Here is a 21,232-nt window from a genome sequence, read left to right on the forward strand (position 1 = left end):
TATTTTGAATGAAAAATCAGTTTTGTAATCAAACATTTATTTTTTAACGGCACTTTAAATACAATTAATTTTTCGCTGACAGAACTAAAAATGCTCTTCCAAAAATACAGATGAACCATTTAGATAGTAGGTGAAATAAAACATTTATCAGGAACAATAACATGAAAATAGTTCATATTTCAGCAATGAACTCATCCTATGGGCAATATTTATTGTCCAGTCTGTTCAGAAATACTCGCCCTATTATGTGTTGATATGTAAGTCGACTCCTTTCATCAGAAACAATATCATTAAAAGACGGTACCAATCTTTCAGAAGCCACGTAACTTCCTAATAATGATAAATATCGTTGACCTACAAATGACAGCTCTGACACGCTTTTTACTCTGCTCCCATCACCGGTTCTGAGGAGTATATAACAACAGGCATAACACTATCTTAGCAATGATGTGCCACTTCTTGTGTCGTCTATGTTGCTTGTTTTTAACGGTCGGTATTGTTATTAAAATAGCACTGATCGCTTTTTCCTTTCTGTGTAATAATCCAACATTTAAAAGTAATGGAAAATTTACAAATCAGTATTAACTCGTTTAAAAAAGAGATTATTAAGAAAACACATTATCAGTGCTGCTATGACAAACTGATATACCAGCTTTTTACTCTGTTATTAGAAAAACTAAAAATAACAACTATAGCCGAGAAGAAACAAATCCCGAGAAACACCAGTTCTTCCGAATTAAAATACCGGTGTCGATTTTAACCGGTCGGTTTTTCCCATCCCCACTGCGTGTCTTCTGGTCATATTCGAATCTAACGACAGCAAGTTTTAAGAAAGCCACCACCTCGAGGTATTTTAATATTAATGAAACGGCGAACATGAAAAAATAGCCCCTCCACCCAGTAGGCGACATCAGTGTTTGTTGGTCGGAGGTAATTAGCTTTGATACACAAAATGAATTATTTAACTACGGAACTTTTCGCTATTCAGTTGATAGGTCCGTGCTCGGTGTCAATCAACTCGACATCTCGCCAACAACATGAATCAGTAATCGGATTTACTTGAATTAATTCTCTCTCTCTCTGGTTCTTGATAGGGCAGTCTTGGTGGCTTTGTCAAGTGCTGTCTCTACCTACGAAAAGACTATGGCTTACACATTGTCAAGTGGAGTGATAGCTGGTGAGCTGTTGGTACGTACGTACGTAGTCTAGCGGCTGGGTGTGACGTCACAGGTTCTCAGGGCGAGACCCACGAGAAATACAGGACGCGGCACGTACGTCACGAAGGTAAGCCTGAACTCGCTTGATCGCGCAGCTCAGCAGACAAAAATCGTTTCTAAACCTGTTAACTCGCAACTGGACGTGTACGTACCAACAAGGATCGCATCTTCTACTGGGATCTGCTATTATTAAGTCTTACTGATTAACAGTACTGCAACAAAATTTAATTTGAGAGCGGTACTAGATATAAATAGTATAACGGCTTGTTTATAGCATTTAGTCTCTTTTGCTTAACGCCGGCCGCTGTGGCCGAGCGGTTCTAGGCGCTTCAGTCCGGAACCTCGCTGCTGCTACGGTCGCAGGTTCGAATCCTGACTGGGGCAGCCTACCTGCTCGTTCACTACCATTAATTTCTGAGCGACGAGGGAGCCGTAGCTGGTTTACTTTGTTGCTTTACTCTAGATTCATGGCTGTCCATTTCATTGGAGAGCTGCTTGTCTGTCTGTATGAATGAATGAATGAATGTAGATGCTACGATTCTTGTAGCACCTACGAAGATTCTCCACAGCTTACACTCCCACTGTCAATATCTCCGCCTGGAATGTCTAGCTTCCCTAGAAAGACTGGGCTCACTAGTATAGGCTGTACCTCATACACCCCCGCCTCAGCAACCCTATCTGTTTTCGACTCGTTAGTAAACCAGACGCTCCTAAACGGCACCATTCTTCGATTTCTGCCTACTTTCAACTGTTGCAGTGCAAAGTTTGCTGAAGCAGCTGTAAGCTACTGTATATTCACTAGGTATTTTACCGACCACTCCTATAATTTTGACACATTCATTACGTTAGTGGGGGATTCTGGATATCCTGAATGTTTCCAGTTTTTAACCTGTATGGCATCTGGTACGTTACCGACCGAAGTGGTGCAGTGATTAGCACACTGGATTCGCATTTGGGAGGACGACGGTTCAAACCCGCGTCCGGCTATCCAGATTTAGTTTTTTCATGATTTCCCTAAATCGCTCCAGGCAAACGTCGGGATGGTTCCTTTGAAATTGACGGCTGATTTCCTTCCCCTTCCGGGACATTAAACCCAATCTTCCATTCGATACGATACTTTCTATCAAACTGGTTTTCTGGCGTTCTGACGTTGGGCCAACTGAAGTTTTCTTTTGAGTCGTGCAGACTAGTAACGGTGGAGCTGCACTACTCAGAAGACAGGATGGCTGGCCGCACACGCGGTTTCTGTCGTCATCGTAACGGATCAGTTTTTGGAGCGGCGCGATAAACCTGCTCTGCACTTGAGCCGCATGACGCTTGCTGTGGAATGCAAAGCTCCTCTGAGTATAAGCGACAGACGAACGGGCCAAGCGAAGAAGGAAAAAAAAGCTCTCTTGACAGCGACAAACTATTTTGTTTTCCGCGTCATCGCTTCGTGCAAAGGGCGACGGCTCAGTCCGCACGTATCGCTTTACAGCGCTGTAAATACTGATTTATGATGTCAGCCGCTTCTCTGCTCCAACGCTGGATGCTTTAAACCTCTCATTCTCGTGTTCTCGCGGAGTAAACGAAGATGTATTGAGAGAGAAGCTGGTGCCACACTCCTAACGTTATTGTATTTATACTGCTGGCGATCTCGCTGTCGGCACGTTCGCTACGGGGGCGTAGACGTATTTACACGTCGAGCGCACAAACTAACGAAATCGTCACGCAGCACAGAATTCTGGATGCGGACAGCTGTACGGTGCCATCGGCAGAATCATGCACCTGTTTTTAGTTGACAGTACTACTTTTCAGAGAAAACATTGAAAGGTACGCTCACAGAATGAAACATTCGATTAGGTCACCGCTTATCTGCAAAAGCCGATGAAAGGAGTGTTTGCTATAGACAGGGCAGAAGCTGTAGAAAGCGAAAGGAATTCCACATTGATCCATGTAGCCCCATGCAAAATTATGAAAATCTGACAAACATTTATAGCACTGCTTTACGAAGTAGAAGTGACGCCTTCATCTGTAATTGAAGGTTTTATTTTGTTGGAAAGAGATTTAGGTGTTACATTACACCATCTTCAGGCCCGCCTAAGGCAGCAGCTGATCACGTGGTAACCATTATTATACATTTCATACAGACTACGAAAAACTTGCATCAGTTGTACTGAACCTTGTTTCCCGCTTACGTTATTGTAGCTTACGGAACCCTGAAATCGACTGCAAATAAAATAAGAACCAAATATACAGATTAAGGCGTCATCCCTACAACATAAACATATAGTGACTGCCGTTCCACGATGTATCTGAAGATGATGAAAGGTGATTAATAACATTGTTGATATCGGTACATAAGCTCTAGAGCGCCACATAAGCTCTAGAGCAATGCGGAAATATACACGGCGTCGGAGTGTCGCATAGGAGATAAGACTTCTTACGTAGTTGCAGTTTTAACATGAATTTTCATGATGTATTACAGCTCTATTCACTTAGTTATGATTTATGCTTAATACCCGATCAGTCACATGTTTTCATCCGTCACACTGTATCGGCCAAAAAACACTGTAGTTTTCTTCTGAGTGTGCACCATAGACTCGATCAAAAAGAACATTTCCACCAAGCTGCTGGTTTACATGAGTCCTTTACGAGTAGCTGCTAGCAAGTATGATTCCATGATCACCCACGTATGTTAGTCCTGTTCTCGATAATTGCCTCAGCCAGTATCCGGCTGTAGGTGAAGAGGATTTTATTTCGGCCTGAAGAAGATGTGCTTATCATCTCCTAATTCTCCTAAATGGGTGTTGATGGAGCTGCATGAGCTGTTCTTTAGGGCAAGTAATTTCCCCATGAAGGTCGGTTGTTTTCAGACATCCACTACAGAAAAAGTTCACGCAGGATGCAATACCTTACAGAAGTGCTATTAGCGCAAACGGGAAATGACCAATGTAGCAGCTTGGCGCCGTACAGCGTCTCGTCTTTATTCCATATACTGACCATACTGTGTAAGCCGCAGTTAAAAATAAAATTAACATTATGCCTTTCTCACTTGTTAGACTTTTCTAACCTCATCGCATTCCTAATCCATTACATGTGGTAACATTTCTATACGAGGTGGAATCCAAAATTTTCGGGACTGGTGCTGCCATCTGGAAAGTAGGGGTAGCAGATTTTTGCACCGCTAGGTGGTCAGTGTGCGGAGTGGCATTCAGCTCGGAGGACGTGTTGCGTGTCGACAGTGATTTCCGTAATACTCGGTGTTTGGTGTGTGGCGATTTTATGATGGATCCGCGAACAGAACAGCACGTGTGTATCAAATTCTGTGCGAATCTTGGGAAAAGTGCTACTGGGACCCTTGGAATGATTCAAGAAGTGTTTGGGCGACAGAGCATGAGCCGTCCGTGTGTGTTTGGCTGGCATGATCGGTCGAGGGTCGGTCGTACAGACGTCGATGCTCACACTGGAAAGCCCGTGAGCCGCACAACAACAGACATTGTTACCAAAATTCAACAATTGGTTCGTGCGGATCGACGTCGAACTATTCAAGACCTTGCGGATGAAGTGGGTATTGGTTATGGAACATGCCAACGAATGTTGACTGATGAATTGGGCATGCATCGTGTCGCCGCAAAATTTGTGTCAAGGATCTTGACTGCCGATCAGAAGGCACAGCACGTTGAAGTCAGACCGCATCTGATGATCCAACCTTCTTGTTACGGTTTGTCACCGGCGACGAGATCTGGATTTACGGTTATGACAAAGAGACAAAGCAACAATCGTTCTAGTGGAAGAGCCCGGGCTCTCCAAGATCCAGAAAAAGCGAGACAGGTGAAGAGCAAAGAGAAGAGCATGATCATCGTTTTCTTTGATACCTAGGGAATTGTGCACAAAGAATTCGTCCCACCCAACCAAACAGTGAATTCTGTGTACTACTGTAACGTTTTGCGACGGCTCCGTGAAAACGTGCGGCGACGACGGCCCGAACTTTGGCATCAAGGGAACTGGCTGCTGCATCACGACAACGCGCCATATCACACGTCCTTGCTCACCAGGACCTTTTTGGCAAAAACAACATAGCGGTCGCACCCCATCCATCGTAGTCGTCAGATTTGGCACCTTGCGACTTCGCGCTATTCCCAAAACTGAAATTCAAGTTGAAAGGCCGTCGGTTCGACACTCTAGATAGGAATCGAGGAGCATCGCTGGCGGTGGTAAACACCCTCAAAGAACAGGACTTCCAGTGGCAGAGGCGCTGGGACCGGTATGTATGTGCGGTTGGGAACTACTTCGAGGGTGAAGGTGATCGTTAGTCCAACGGTAAGGTTTTCAACAGATGGATAGCACCTGGGATGTCTTTCTTGCCTTCACAGCGCCGATTTGCACGTGGTGGCCGAAATTGGAATTATTTTTTTTTCAGTGTAAATCGGTTTTGCCTTACCGCATTAGAATATCTACCAAGTTTCGCTGCCATACCATAATTACAGCCCACAATGGACCACTATGAGTAGCTGCACTTAAATTATAACCACCCGGTACAAAGCATTCGACAGTGTGTTCCCGTGTGAGGGCGTCCAGTTCTGCATAGGCATATTCCTGTTTTTCTCGAAGAGTATTCAGAGTTCGTCAATGTGGACTCATTCGGTCAACTGAGGTAATAGAGCAGAGCGTGCACGTGACTAGGGTTAGATGATACAACTAAATGTCACATGTTTGCGAATTTGAGTGTTGTGTTTCTGTGTGACTGCTTACTTATTAACTTGGAACGCCGTTCTTGTTTTGTTGTTGAGATGATTATAGGCTGGTGAACAACAGGGGGCGCCGAAATGAACAGTTAGAGGTGAACATGGTCCAGTCGAGTGGTCGGATATCGGGATCTTTCTGAACTCGATTAGATTGCTACAGGACTTTTACCTGATGACTTCGAAACTGTCCCTGTCTCGCGTGTCAGAGCGACGATGGTGACCCTTATTTAGGCATTCAGTTATGTAGTAGAGCTGAGGCCTAATCTGAATTCGCCAACAAACGTTTGCAATTAAATCCGTGGAGCAGTACATTGTGTAATTTGTGTCGCGCACCACACGTACCAAGGAGTGCGTGGACACTGGCCGTAGCCCCGAATGCGGCTTCGCGAGGCACCACACGAGCTTCAGTTGTGCTTTAGAACGTACCTATATAACCTAACTGCCTGGTGGAAGCGATGTCTCTCTTAAAAAAAAAAAGCATTCCATTAAAATCGATCTGGGACTGAGTGCACAGTACCTCTCGTTATGTTGCCGACGTTACTACGATGGTTGTCTCATCTTACATGCACTGAAATGGAACGTGTTTCACCACTAAACACTAGTTCAATATTTACCAAACTATGTGAAAATGTTCATCACATAACGGGGAATTAAATTATTAAACTTATATTCTATTTGGACAATACCCATCATCAACATCATTATGACGTGTTGTAGGGAAGCAGCCTACTCAACCGTAATAAATGCACATCAGTCTTTCCATTGTGTGCCAGCCAGTCCGCTGTAACTAGCTCTGACGTCATAAATCTTGCGCAATACTTTAAAAAATTTAGGAAATAACCTGAAACGGTTTCAGCATGTCAGGAGTAATACTAAACTAATATGTGTTGAATATCAGTTCGATAACTATAACCATTTTCGAAATTTGGACGTTTTTCTGTAAAAATCATTGGCGCAACAGAAAAGAGCTAGAGAATTAAAAATTTATATTTAGATTCCTTTTTCATAATTATTTAATAGAAACAGTACTCTGGATCTCACAAATTAAGATTTTAGTTGAAATTCATGATTTTCTGGTTTTTGTCTTAAAAATTAAGGAAGCAAGATAGATTAAGTAGGCTAATAAATAAGGCTAGGATGTTTATATTTAAGTAGATTGGAGATCCGCTATAATCATAAAGATGTGAGAAGTTTCATTTGAATAACTATAACACTATAGCGATAGCGTATCTCCAAAGGGCAAGTTCAGAGCTCGTCTACTGCGTGCAGTGTAATTAAATTAATTCTCTCGCCCAAAATATTTAACTTAGCCACGTCAAACTTTTATTATGATTACTTACCTGTGTGCTGAATGCACATTTCAATTAAGAGCTTCATCGGCCATCAGCAAAAGAAGCTATGATTTATTCGGTAACTTAATGTGGTGCATTACTAGCCCAGCAGCTAGTCGGGAGAGCCGATTTGATCAGGCGTTCCCTTAGCCGTCCGCACCGCGGCTTTATATATAAGAACGCTGCGCGAGGAAGCAAGGCCCCAGTTCTCTCCAGACGCTGAATGGCACACCATATGTGTCGGGAGTCGCGTCGCGTCGGTATCATTGCTACAAACAGCCTCGGATGCCGTATTAAGTTACTCGAGATATGCGTAACCATGGAATCATTTTCGAGTGAAGTGTTATTTCTGGGATGACTTTAATGATATGTCTTCAGTTTGCATGTGTCGTATTTTCACGTGCCGCCGCGGGACAAACATTCTACCATTATTTAGCGTGGCATTTGATGAGCATATTCATCAAATTATGACGAGCATTCATTTAAATATTTAATTTGGACAGTTATAGTGGCATCAGCGCATTAGACTCTGAACTGCTCTGTTAGTTAGATTGTGTGGATTCTTCTTTTTTTTTTCATCTGTGACTTTCAGAATACAGAGAAAGTTTTTTTTTCACGATCGTTTTTGATTATGAATCCCAGACAATCTCCTATTTCCTCTGAGCTATAAGCTGCAGTTATAAGTGTGTTTCCCAGATGAAGTGGGCACTAGGAATTCTAATTACAGGCTTCACGTTTTGCTAATCACTTTCTGGTTGCCAATATTGTAGTTAGAGAGCCAGTGTTGAGAACGGCAAACAAAAGCATAAATAATAGGAACTGGTTTTACATTCTACAAACCAAACATTATATAAAATACAACAGTAAATTTTCCAACCGCCGCCCCACAGTGTGACTGCTACGGACAAGAATATGCTCTTGTGTTCTTTGTGGCACGGAAGCAAACAGCCTCAGATCGTCATATTGAGCAACGTCTTGCGATGCCTGCAACACAAACTGTGTCAGTTCATGAAGATTGCTTGGTGAAGGCTGGTATGTGCTGTACTCACCAAATAGTCTTGGCGTCACATGTAAATGAGGCAGGAAGAGAACCGCCCATCATTGGAAGTACTGCGTGGTTATAATTAAAGTGCAGTTACTCACAGAAGCCCAGTGTGGGTTGTATTTATGGCATGACAGCGAAACTTGTAAATATTCTAATGCGTTAATACGGTACCGATTTACCCTGTAAAAATATTAGTTCCAGTTTTGGCCATCAAGTGAAAATCTGGCGCTGTCAATGAAAAAAAGACGTATAGAAATGTTTCCATATGTAATAGGTAGCAACGGGACGTGAGCATAAGCTCTTTGATGCAATAATTTACCAACAGCCGTATCTATTGTATAAATTTATTTTATTTTAAGAACTTCTATGTGCTACCAGTTTCAGCATTACATTAATGTCATCTTCAGGTCCCACCCGTCATAGTCGTAAAATCGCTATACACGGAAGGAGCCATATAACTGGATCTGTGAATCAATCGTCCTGCAACAACTCTTGGTGGCCAGGCGACACAAACTCTGAGCAGAAGCGGCCAAACAAGTGGGAAAGGCATAGTGTTGATATTATTAACTGCCGCTTACACAATTTGTTCAATATGAGCACCAGGGACTTCCACGAGATGCTGTACAGCGCCAGATTAACTCCTGGCGGCCGAAATTGGAGCTATTTTTTTTCCAGCTTAAGTCGTTTCTGCATTAACGCATTAGAATATTCAGCAAGTTCGGTTGCCATACTATAATTATAACCCACACTGGACCTCTTTGAGTGACTGCACTTTAGTTATAACCAACCAGTAGTTGCTGCTGTTGAGGTGGCTTGCTTGCACCCAGCAACTATACAGCTTCGTCACAGGGCCAAATAGGTTTAAGCAAGCTACGGCACAACTGAGGGCGTGTTGCCCTAAATATTGCTATAGTTTGCCTGAATGATTTGTTAATATAAATTACACATTACGTAATTCGAGTGTGAAAAAGGTGCGTGGAAATGTTGTTCAAAGTTCACTTGCACTGATCTATCTCTCAACACTGATTTGGCGTTGGATCCAGTGACCGATATCACTGAACCAGTAGAATAACCAGTTAACCAGTTGGACTCTTCTCTGCAACGTTTGTAGGTAAGTCCTAACATTGTATTGAGGCACAGCACTTGTACTGTCCAAGTAACTATTGATACATTCTCTGAATGGAGACATGCTCCACTTAGCGGATGGATGTTGACTTGGGAACTATTTGAGTGATTGAAAATGAACACACCTCATACGCCGCGATAGCAGTGTAGGCACTTGTTGTTCCACGATGACCAGTTTCAACAGTCTTTACATTATATGAAATCAAAGCACAAAAGGCACTCCCTGCTTACACAAGCCTTGATAAAAACGCAGTTGATAAAAAATTATATCTTTGGCAGACATAGCAATCCGAAAGTATACCTCTTCCATATCATCCCAAACATGCTCTATGGGTGAGAGATTAGGAGACTCGACAGGCCTGTCAAGGGCCCATACGTGCCTCAAGGCGTTTTTAGTGTGTGGACTGCGGTGCGGGATCACGTGTTATCCTGCTGGAATATGCCTGCATTATCTTGGATTTGCCATTTCATACCATGATCACGAAATGTACGGCAATAGCGTTTACCGCTCTTGTCACATAGTGGCTAACATTCAAGCAATACCCTTTCAAGAATTACCACATAAGCCCTTTCGTCACGTCCAATAGCTCCTCATACCATGACTCCAGAGCTGGATAGGTGTAGTCTCCAGAATCGCTGCTTCCTGTGACCTTTCACCAGTTCGTCTACGGACGCGTTGCTGTCGATATGACTGCCACAAACCGATGCTTGACATCGCTGAACAGCACTGATTGCCATTCAACATTTCTGTTGGCTCTTTTTCTATATAAAATACAACAGTAAATTTTCTAACCGCCGCCCCACATATGGTGCATCGGCCGGAAAAAAAAACTGAGTAAAAGTGAAAGTGATTTTTAAATATTCGGATTCGCGAGTGAAATGCGACACGCAGCTGAGTAATAGAACAGTGAAAGTGTTACGTGTGCATGTGGACGACGCAATTGGATTAACAACGCATCTGGATTGACGGAGCTGGCACTGAGTCTAGCGGCGCTGCCGGCGTCCCGAGAAGCCAGTTTCGCCGCACCGCGGTCATCCGCCGGAGCAGCCGGAGCCGCGCCTGCAGTTGCGGGCCACGCAAACACAACAGCCGTCGGAGTGCCGTCTGCAATTCAGCGCTGCATCGCATCAGTAATCCGGGTACTCCGTGCCGGCAACGCCATACGTCATGCAGAACGAACTAAGTTAAGTGAAAAGCTGTTAAAAATTTTACTAACCTGCACTAAAAGACTGTCGGCGATGGAGCCGCCAAAAGAAACTGAGGTTAAACTTAAATCAGAACCTATGTCTGTTGAGGGAACTGTAAATCCAGACAACGGTTCAAGTGTAAATATGCATGAAAACAGTAATATTAAAGTGAAATATGAAGTATTGTCTCCTGACAGTAGTGTGAAAAGGGGCAATGATTCAATAATAGAGACCCCTATAGTAAAGCAGAAATCAGAAATTGTTAATTTATTGGATGACAGTTTATCTGATGAATTGAAAACGAAACAGTCCTCAGGGGTGGTAGAGTTTAAACAGGAGAAGTTAGATATGACTGATCAAACAGAAGTTTCATTTAGTTTTGATGGTTCTGGTGTTGGAGCTAGTTTTTCGTCACCTGAGTATGATAAAAAAGCCAGCTAGTGAGCAACCCAAAGACACTGGGGCTATTGATTTAAATGTTATATTACAAGCAATAGCTGCCAGTAATGCAAAAATGTCAGCCAGTAATGCTAGAATGACAGTTGAATTAAAGTCTGAAATTGTGGCCAGCCAATCAAATTTTAATAAACGGTTTGAGGCAATGGACAATAAATTAGAATCCAATAATGCCGAATTAAAGTATGAGATTGTGGCCAGCCAAACTAATTTTAATAAACGATTGGAGGTAATGAACGATACCTTCAAGGCTGGTTGCAATAAGTTGAAAGAGGATCTAGACAGTTTGAATTATAAAATTGATTACAATCATGAGGATATTAAGAAAAAGGTTGCTCAACAATTTTCTGAAATGTATAAAACAGTAAAATCCGAAGTTGCTGAGGTTCGCAAAGACTTCCAAATGGAAGATGCGAAGCTGGAGCACAAGTTAACAGAAAATATCTAGGCGGAATCTGAACTGTGCTCAGATAAGTTTAAAGATGTTAATATAAAAGTAAACATATGTCAAGCAGAAGTAGACGCAATCAAAACTGATACTACTCATATTGTGCAAAGAGTAGATAATGTTGAAATGAGAGTAGAAAATATCAGTACTAACATTGCTAACATTGAGAGTAAAGTAGCTTCAGTAACTTCTGGTAATGGTAGTATACAACAAGTTGTAGCTGAAAACGCCGCTTTTATTGGGTGTCGGCAGTTCTTGCGGTTCGATCCAGATAAAAATATCCACGCGCTAGATTTCTGGAACGATTTTGAAGATGTGATTCCACCAACTTGGTCTGAACGAGAGAAAATCTCATTTATTAGAAGCCATTTAGCAGGTGACGCCATGCGTTGGTCAGCTGATGTTATGTTGAAGTGTAAAACATTAGCGGAATTTAAAACAGCTTTCGTTAATGAGTATTGGTCTAGCAATAAGCAAAATGAAGTGTTGAGAGATTTTTGGAGTGGAAAACGCTTCAATGCAGGCAAGGAATCTATAAAAGAGTTTGCTAAGTCATGGATCTCACGTTTGTCACATTTGGCCGAAAAGCTAAAACCTGAAATTATAATACTAGGTCTTGAAGCCAAACTGCCATGGTATTGGCAAACTAGAATTATATCTGCCCCTAGAGACAATCTGGATCGTTTCATTGAATGTTTGGAACGTGTAGAACGTGTTGCTGCCAATGAGGAGCAAGCACGTAATAACAGAAATGCTAATAACACTAGTAATAATCTGAAGAACGAGTAGAATGGCAATGTAAACATCAGGACAGTAGGTGTTCGCCATCCTAAGAGAGGTAGGAATTGGAGAAATAATTATCAGAACCAACAATGGCATCCAAACGATAGTAATTTTGTTCCAAACAAAATTATGCAGGTAAACAACAGTGCGGAAAGCAATGCTGTGCCAGGTAACTATAATGGAAAAAAAGGAAACAGTAGTAGGCCGAGGCAGGAAAACTAGTTCCCGTCTATGAGGACACTGGCGCTCACCAGGCGGTTACTTTTCCTAAGCCAGTAGTTACAGTAATTGGTAAGACAGATCAGAATACTCAGACTGAACATGTGGATGAAGGGTCGGTAGCATCTAAGGATACAGCAGAAATATTAGATCACTCACAGTATTTGATAGATACCGTGTTGGAGATGCTTTCTAAGTGGAAAGAGAAAGAGAAGGCGCAACAGTGTAACAGTAGGGAAGAGCTACAAAATACTGAATTGTCAGGTGAAGAATGCTTATATTTACAATGAGGATGATGTGCTCTTATCTAAAGTGCCTGTGCAGGAGGTTGATACTGTACTAATAGATTTAGGACAGGAGGTAAGTGAGAATGTAGAGGGTAGCCCTTTGGGGGTCGATGAACCCAGCAGCTGTGACCAGTTGTACTTGAGAAGGAACCCGACGATAACAGTAAAAGTGGTTTAGCTGTAACTAGTGTCATGCCTGGTCTGAAGGCGCAGAAGCGCTCAGACTACAGTAATTCGGGTCATGTTCAGCAAACTAAATGTAATCAAGTCGTGCGGTGTTTCGATTTGAAATTAATAGACCGACTGGAAAAGGCAGCTGAAAATGTAATTCAGGAAACCCCTACACACTTTGACCTAAATGTAATGAAGACAGATGTCGATCACATTAGTTGGAGACAAATCCAAAAGGAACTATTGGATGAGTTTGAGGAACCACCTGTACAACCTAGAATAAGCCACCCTATAATAATAGTGAATATGTTGGGTATCAATGTACGTTGTCTCTTAGACAGTGGAAGTGAGGTGAGTGCGATATCTCAGTCCTTCTTTGCTGCATTACCTGGTAAAGATAAGCTTGCAGTAATGAGGGTATCAGGACTAAGAATAATTGGTGCTACTGGCAAGGTGTCTAAAACGGTAAAGCAAGAAGCTTTGCTGCCCTTTAACATTAATGGTAATTTCATTGATCATCCATGTTTAATTGTAAACAATCTCAGTATTGAGGTTTTAATTGGCGTAGATTTCTTGTCGAAATATCAGAGTATTGTTGACTTTGAAAGAAGCCAGTTAAAAATGGTCTTGCCAATAACCGGAGTAGTTACAGTACCTTTTAGTGATAAACATGTGGTAACTAATGATGAAACTTGGGAGCTGCCTATACGAGTTCTGAAAAATAGGAGATATTGGGACGAAGTAAGCTAAACACAGAAGAAGAAGAAGCAATTATTTTGGACAAAATAGAAGCTAAATTGCAGGAAATCGATAAAATTTCAGCTAATCAGAAGGAAGAACTGAGACAGGTTTTAAAAAGGCATCATAAGGTATTTTCAGATCGACGTGGCGTGGTCATAGGTTATGAATGAACTCTGTAGGGAGGAGGTTTTTCTGTAACCTCTACACAGTGTGGCAGCTGTGCAGTCCCAGCTGTGTGAGATCTTCTTTCCCTTTTCAGGTCTCACTCATTCTTCATCTTTCCTATCCACAAAAATTTCGACCCCTTCTCTCCAATACGAAAATTTTCTGAAACCAATGAATTCTACAGCGAGGAGGTTGTTCTGTAACCTCTACCCAGTGTGGCAGCTGTGCAGTCCCAGCCGTGTGAGATCTTCTTTCCCATTTCAGATCTCACTCATTCTTCATCTTTACTATCCACCAAAATTTCGGCTCTTATTCTCAAATACTAAATTTTTCGTTATGGTTATCAAGCCAATAATAAGCTAATGAATGCTGTAGGGAGGAGGTTGTTCTGTAACCTCTACAGTGTGGCAGCTGTGCAGTCCCAGCTGTGTGAGATCTTCTTCCCTTTTCAGGTCTCACTCATTCTTCATCTTTCCTATCCACCTAAAATTTCGACCTCTTCTTTCCAACACAAAATTTTCCGGTATGGTTATCAAGCCAATAATAAACTAGTGAATTCTGTAGGGAGGAGATTGTTCTGTAACCTCTACACAGTGTGGCAGCTGTGCAGTCCCAGCTGTGTGAGATCTTCTTTCCCATTTTAGATCTCACTCAATCTTCATCTTTCCTATCCATAAAGATGTTGACCTCTTCTTTCCAATATGAAAATTTTCCGTCATGGCTATCAAGCCATGAGTTCTGGAACCATTCTATCCACCGATTAGTGAAGAAAAATACCTAATGTGACAAACCTAACAGTGATGTAAACAACAGAGAAGTATGATGTAATTAAGATATAATGTATTTGAGTAACAAGTATGTATAGAACCCTGGTAATATTATAAGTACAAAGTGTTGTTTTATTGGAAATGGTCCACCAATAGTAATTTAATAAGATATACAAATTCGTGTACAAGCAGGATCTGAAGTGGCAGAGAAACCTATTGTATGCTGTAGAGCTAACTAATTAATAGTAAAAGAGATTGCTTAGTGTTATGAAAAAAAATGCAGATAAGTTGTAAGAATAAACTCACCTTGTGTAGCAAGGAATGGCAGTGTAATAGAATTGAACAGTGTTTGTGGTTGAGACGTGAAGGACACGTCTTTGAAATATTTATAAGGTTGGAGCTGGCCGTTCTTTGGTGTAGTGTGTGACAGGACACACCTACATGTATTGAGGTTATGAGTTGGAGGCGTGAATGCGACCATAGGTACCCTTATGTTAGATGAGACAGAGCAGCTCATGGTGTCCTATAGATTTAAGGAATTTAGCATTACGCTCATCCATAATTACTTGATGCACTTTAGTGGTAGGTCGAGAGAGACTACCTGTGGTTTCAGCGTCCGATCCAGTGGAAATGGATTGCCACGTGAGCAAACTGATAAGCTGCAATACACTATAGATATGAAATAAATGTGCTATCCTATGCTTTAAATGTTAATAGAGTGAGTGTAATTACACTAGCAACATAATTGAGTAACATAATGGCAGACGTGAAACACTATTGATAGCTCAGCATAAATACACTTCAAAGTAAGTAAGTACATAATTGCAGATGTGGAACTGACACAGCAGCAGAGGACCAATAAGTCGATTTAGTAGTCAACTAAACGTGTGTTTTGAACACTCAGAACTGTACTATTACCAAAAGTTACTCACATGTACAAAGAAGCTGAGAAAACAACTACTAATCAAATATACTCATACTATCTCTAAGAATAGGGTAATCAAAGATGAGTCAGCTAAGTGAATAAAATACAAATGTATCAGGAATGTACCGAGCATTGGTTCAGTGTTCCGGCCCAGAAATAATAAATTAAGATTACATAGGATTCATGATTGCATGCCTTGAGCATAAATTTTCTCTAGTACGTCACTAACGGCGTTTAAAGCCATTTGTTTACCGATTTTACGACAATTAAGTAACCACGAGAGTAATATTGAAAAAGTTCTGTTAACTTTGTTCCAGCAAAATATTGATGGATAAAATGTATATATCCCCATTTCATTGTGACCCACCCTTAGATAACAAGTGAACAGAGTCTGAGGCACTCTTTTTGTTTGTTCTACAGGACAAACCAGATAATGGCAGCCTGGTAGCTGCGTGAAAGCGTGGAGTGACTTGGACACAACTCACAGTGACCCCTCCCATTTCCCCATGTAATTTAGAGTGAACGTGAAGGACGCACACCATAGCAACTTCCCCTCCTCTACCCTTGTGAATGGAAGTGTAGAACGCCAGCCAAAGCGGCTACAACAACGTGCGTAAAAAAATGATTTGTGAAATTTTCTTTCAGGTTTAGAAAAGACTGCTAAGATATAATCATCTGTTGTTGTATCATCAATAACTGTGTTATTTTCTGTGAATTTGTGTATGTAAAAATGTATTTAATGGATTTAAGATTTTCATAGTTTTACATATTTTTATGTGTTTGTTTGTCTAAGGCAATATGTATGCCAAAGTGCTTCATTGATTTTGCTTAAATTTTGAGGGATAATATTGCGTAAGAGGCAGTGAACATGCCTGTAATTTAAATAATTTAAGTAGGTAATCAGTTTCCTTTTAATATTTCTATATGTTTACATTTCAATTTTAAATTTTCATAGGGAGTTAAGCTGTACTCTTGCTTCCCTTTTTGTAATTAATTTTTTTTCGTTCATTAACATTCAAAAACAAAAAATTTAAGTAGAGGGTGATGTAGGGAAGCAGCTTACTCAACCGTAATAAATGCACATCAGTCTTTCCATTGTGTGCCAGCCAGTCCGCTGTAACTAGCTCTGACGTCATAAATGTTGTGCAACACTTTAAAAAATTTAGCAAATAACCTGAAACGGTTTTAGCATGTCAGGAGTAATACTAAACTAATATGTGTTGAATATCAGTTCGATAACTATAACCATTTTCGAAATTTGGACGTTTTTCTGTAAAAATCATTGGCGCAACAGAAAAGAGCTAGAGAATTAAAAATTTATATTTAGATTCCTTTTTCATAATTATTTAATAGAAACAGTACTCTGGATCTCACAAATTAAGATTTTAGTTGAAATTCATGATTTTCTGGTTTTTGTCTTAAAAATTAAGGAAGCAAGATAGATTAAGTAGGCTAATAAATAAGGCTAGGATGTTTATATTTAAGTAGATTGGAGATCCGCTATAATCATAAAGATGTGAGAAGTTTCATTTGAATAACTATAACACTATAGCGATAGCATATCTCCAAAGGGCAAGTTCAGAGCTTGTCTACTGCGTGCAGTGTAATTAAATTAATTCTCTCGCCCAAAATATTTAACTTAGCCACGTCAAACTTTTATTATGACTACTTACCTGTGTGCTGAATGCACATTTCAATTAAGAGCTTCATCGGCCATCAGCAAAAGACGCTATGATTTATTCGGTAACTTAATGTGGTGCATTACTAGCCCAGCAGCTAGTCGGGAGAGCCGATTTGATCAGGCGTTCCCTTAGCCGTCCGCACCGCGGCTTTATATATAAGAACGCTGCGCGAGGAAGCAAGGCCCCAGTTCTCTCCAGACGCTGAATAGCACACCATATGTGTCGGGAGTCGCGTCGCGTCGGTATCATTGCTACAAACAGCCTCGGATGCCGTATTAAGTTACTCGAGATATGCGTAACCATGGAATCATTTTCGAGTGAAGTGTTATTTCTGGGATGACTTTAATGATATGTCTTCAGTTTGCATGTGTCGTATTTTCACGTGCCGCCGCGGGACAAACATTCTACCATTATTTAGCGTGGCATTTGATGAGCATATTCATCAAATTATGACGAGCATTCATTTAAATATTTAATTTGGACAGTTATAGTGGCATCAGCGCATTAGACTCTGAACTGCTCTGTTAGTTAGATTGTGTGGATTATTCTTTTTTTTTTCATCTGTGACTTTCAGAATATAGAGAAAGTTTTTTTTTCACGATCGTTTTTGATTATGAATCCCAGACAATCTCCTATTTCCTCTGAGCTATAAGCTGCAGTTATAAGTGTGTTTCCCAGATGAAGTGGGCACTAGGAATTCTAATTACAGGCTTCACGTTTTGCTAATCACTTTCTGGTTGCCAATATTGTAGTTAGAGAGCCAGTGTTGAGAACGGCAAACAAAAGCATAAATAATAGGAACTGGTTTTACATTCTACAAACCAAACATTATATAAAATACAACAGTAAATTTTCCAACCGCCGCCCCACAGTGTGACTGCAACGGACAAGAATATGCTCTTGTGTTCTTTGTGGCACGGAAGCAAACAGCCTCAGATCGTCATATTGAGGAACCTCTTGCGATGCCTGCAACACAAACTGTGTCAGTTCATGAAGATTGCTTGGTGAAGGCTGGTATGTGCTGTACTCACCAAATAGTCTTGGCGTCACACGTAAATGAGGCAGGAAGAGAACCGCCCATCATTGGAAGTACTGCGTGGTTATAATTAAAGTGCAGTTACTCACAGAAGCCCAGTGTGGGTTGTATTTATGGCCTGACAGCGAAACGTGTAAATATTCTAATGCGTTAATACGGTACCGATTTACCCTGTAAAAATATTAGTTCCAGTTTTGGCCATCAAGTGAAAATCTGGCGCTGTCAATGAAAAAAAGACGTATAGAAATGTTTCCATATGTAATAGGTAGCAACGGGACGTGAGCATAAGCTCCTTGATGCAATAATTTACCAACAGCCGTATCTATTGTATAAATTTATTTTATTTTAAGAACTTCTATGTGCTACCAGTTTCGGCATTACATTAATGCCATCTTCAGGTCCCACCCGTCATAGTCGTAAAATCGCTATACACGGAAGGAGCCATATAACTGGATCCGTGAATCAATCGTCCTGCAACAACTCTTGGTGGCCAGGCGACACAAACTCTGAGCAGAAGCGGCCAAACTAGTGGGAAAGGCAGAGTGTTGATATTATTAACTGCCGCTTACACAATTTGTTCAATATGAGCACCGGGGACTCCACGAGATGCTGTACAGCGCCAGATTAACTCCTGGCGGCCGAAATTGGAGCTATTTTTTTTCCAGCTTAAGTCGTTTCTGCATTAACGCATTAGAATATTCAGCAAGTTCGGTTGCCATACTATAATTATAACCCACACTGGACTTCTTTGAGTGACTGCACTTTAGTTATAACCAACCAGTAGTTGCTGCTGTTGAGGTGGCTTGCTTGCACCCAGCAACTATACAGCTTCGTCACAGGGCCAAATAGGTTTAAGCAAGCTACGGCACAACTGAGGGCGTGTTGCCCTAAATATTGCTATAGTTTGCCTGAATGATTTGTTAATATAAATTACACATTACGTAATTCGAGTGTGAAAAAGGTGCGTGGAAATGTTGTTCAAAGTTCACTTGCACTGATCTATCTCTCAACACTGATCTGGCGTTGGATCCAGTGACCGATATCACTGAACCAGTAGAATAACCAGTTAACCAGTTGGACTCTTCTCTGCGACGATTGTAGGTAAGTCCTAACATTGTATTGAGGCACAGCACTTGTACTGTCCAAGTAACTATTGATACATTCTCTGAATGGAGACATGCTCCACTTAGCGGATGGATGTTGACTTGGGAACTATTTGCGTGATTGAAAATGAACACACCTCATACGCTGCGATAGCAGTATAGGCACTTGTTGTTCCACGATGACCAGATTCAACAGTCTTTACATTATATGAAATCAAAGCACAAAAGGCACTCCCTGCTTACACAAGCCTTGATAAAAACCCAGTTGATAAAAAATTATATCTCTGGCAGACACAGCAATCCGAAAGTATACCTCTTCCATATCATCCCAAACATGCTCTATGGGTGAGAGATTAGGAGACTCGACAGGCCTGTCAAGGGCACATACGTGCCTCAAGGTGTTTTTAGTGTGTGGACTGCGGTGCGGGATCACGTGTTATCCTGCTGGAATATGCATTATCTCGGATATGCCATTTCGTACCATGATCACGAAATGTACGGCAATAGCGTTTACCGCTCTTGTCACATAGTGGCTAGCATTCAAGCAAAACCCTTTCAAGAATTACCACATAAGCCCTTTCGTCACGTCCAATAGCTCCTCATACCATGACTCCATAGCTGGATAGGTGTAGTCTCCAGAATCGCTGCTTCCTGTGACCTTTCACCAGTTCGTCTACGGACGCGTTGCTGTCGATATGACTGCCACAAATCGATGTTTGACATCGCTGAACACCACTGATTGCCACTCAACGTTTCTGTTGGCTCTTTCTCTGTATCATGCGAGTCTGCGTTATGGAGTCAGCGGTAAACGACGCACGGCAACACTTCTTACCTCACCGTTGTCTTGAGTGCCCCTCCTCGGTACTTATTCTGCAGTCGCTGCACTCCAGCCAATCGCCTGTGCACTTTGTTTGTACGGTACGCCCACGTCCAACGTGTCAATGATTCGCCTTTTTTCAAAATGCCCGAAAGATGTCAATAAACTGCATGTGCACGTCCTCCGAGCATACTGTGTTGCGATCTACACCTGAAATATTCCAGCAACTTCACACACACACACACACACACACACACACACACACACACACACACACACACACCAGCCATCACGTAATCACACCATTATTCATCTGCAGGAATTACTTTTTTCCGTACTGAAAATAAGCTCGCATAGAGATGAAATATTTAGCAACATATTCCACGGACGTGGAAGTACTGGAGTAGGTAGCGTTCGATAAACGTGTTCATGATTTTAACAGTTTCTACTCCTCAGTGTATTAATTCACTTTTACGCATCTATGCTATTGCTATGCATACCAGTTTAGTTCTAATTGACGTTGTGCTGTTGCCATGTCCATCAATTCACGTCGATGTTCCTAAGAAGACCTCGATCCTGTTCCATGTCCTTAGACTAGCAGAGCTTATTTGGGCTCGTATTTCAGTACAGGCCGCAGGGAAGATATAGGAAATAACTTGCTACATCTATCACTACACTCGTCATCTCGTCCAAAACGTGCAGCAGTATAAGAAGTGTGAAATGCGGTCGAAGCACTGGTAACGAAAGACAAATATTGGTGTTCGTGTCCTGAACCGGTTCACACCAATACCAATCATCAGTATGGAAACAGGAGCAACTTTATTTTTGATCAAGTCAGCACCCTTTTACCAAGGTCTAAGTGTTTATCCAGCGGGTTACTTAATTTTCTATTGTGACTGCTAGCAATATCATGTAAAGTTATGCTTTTTATATTTAGTGACAATGGTCAAGAATGTCGTGAGAAGAGAAAACCTTGTTTTCCAATGTCGTTTTGCGAGA

General features: G+C 41.4%; 1 protein-coding gene across 3 annotated transcripts in view; it reads right to left on the reverse strand.

The window, feature by feature from the left end:
* Positions 1-21,232, reverse strand: part of LOC124796286 (SPARC-related modular calcium-binding protein 2) — an 814,488-nt gene that overhangs the window by 210,770 nt on the left and 582,486 nt on the right. The window lies entirely within an intron of this gene.

Source organism: Schistocerca piceifrons, chromosome 4 (genome assembly GCF_021461385.2).
Source record: "Schistocerca piceifrons isolate TAMUIC-IGC-003096 chromosome 4, iqSchPice1.1, whole genome shotgun sequence".
NCBI classification, from domain to species: Eukaryota; Metazoa; Arthropoda; class Insecta; order Orthoptera; family Acrididae; genus Schistocerca; species Schistocerca piceifrons.